The sequence below is a fragment of the Polypterus senegalus genome, chromosome 5 (assembly GCF_016835505.1).
Source record: "Polypterus senegalus isolate Bchr_013 chromosome 5, ASM1683550v1, whole genome shotgun sequence".
Lineage (NCBI taxonomy): Eukaryota > Metazoa > Chordata > Cladistia > Polypteriformes > Polypteridae > Polypterus > Polypterus senegalus.
In genome coordinates this window covers 674,115-675,000 of record NC_053158.1, presented here as the reverse complement: position 1 = coordinate 675,000, position 886 = coordinate 674,115, and the positions used below count along the sequence as shown (strand labels likewise).

Here is an 886-nt window from a genome sequence, read left to right as displayed (position 1 = left end):
GCTGAGCCTCTTGAGTACGTGTGTGTGTGTGTGTGTGTGTGAGTGTGAGAGACTGACTGATCTTCATCCATCCACGTGTCCTAAACAGATGTGTGAAAAGCACACCCTGGTCAACTCTGTTCATTGTCGTGTCGCCATATTTGGGGCTCAGCTGGCGTGGCATTTCTGGGGATGATTGGCTTTGGGCCCCGCCAGTGTGAGTTTGTGTTTCATGGCGGTGCCAGCCTGTGATGGAGTGCAGGATAGTATTAATGCTGAATGAGGGGCTTCTCAGTAATTGAGTTGGCCTCCTTTGAGAAGTCGGACCTCATCTCACTTTTTCTAATATGACCAATGGGTTGGGGGTCAATTGTGGATGATAAGCTTTGTGAATAAAAGAAGAATACTATTTTTTTTTTTTGGAAAACATGCCGATATTCGTGTAAATGTCCCTTTTTCAGTATAAAATGTACAGTTCATTTTCAGAGGTTTCTCGTCTGTCTTCTGTTTTATTGAGCCTTGGAAAGCAAACGGGACCCCGAGGGAGGCGAAAAACGCAAAGCCACCCCTCGGCCGGCCGTCAGGGTTAGTGGGGTCCAAGAGACGAGAGCCACTGCCATGGAAAAGTCGAATGGAGAGCCGGGCTGACGACCCTGCCGCCCCCTGTTGGGTGGCACAGTCGGGCTGTCCGCGGTACAAGGCGCTATAATGGACGTTTGCTCGTGCTATTAACTTATTAAAAGTACATTTACTTTATTTGGTAACCTGAATAGTAATAATTACAACTGCTGCTTCAGGTTTTTCATATATATACACACACACACACCCCATTAATGGCGCACTGCTATAACGATAACGTGCAGTGAATCCACTTGACTTGATTATTTCTACAAGGTGGTCCAGTTCT

At 46.7% G+C, this 886-nt stretch overlaps 1 protein-coding gene across 1 annotated transcript in view; it reads left to right on the top strand.

Annotated features, from left to right (window-relative positions):
* Positions 1-464, top strand: part of LOC120530064 (polycomb complex protein BMI-1-like) — a 22,340-nt gene extending 21,876 nt beyond the window's left edge. Inside the window, exon 18 of the mRNA XM_039754211.1 lies at positions 1-464. This exon is cut by the window's left edge and continues 684 nt beyond it. The gene's annotated coding sequence lies outside the window, so the exon portion shown is untranslated.
* Positions 465-886: the final 422 nt, after the last annotated feature.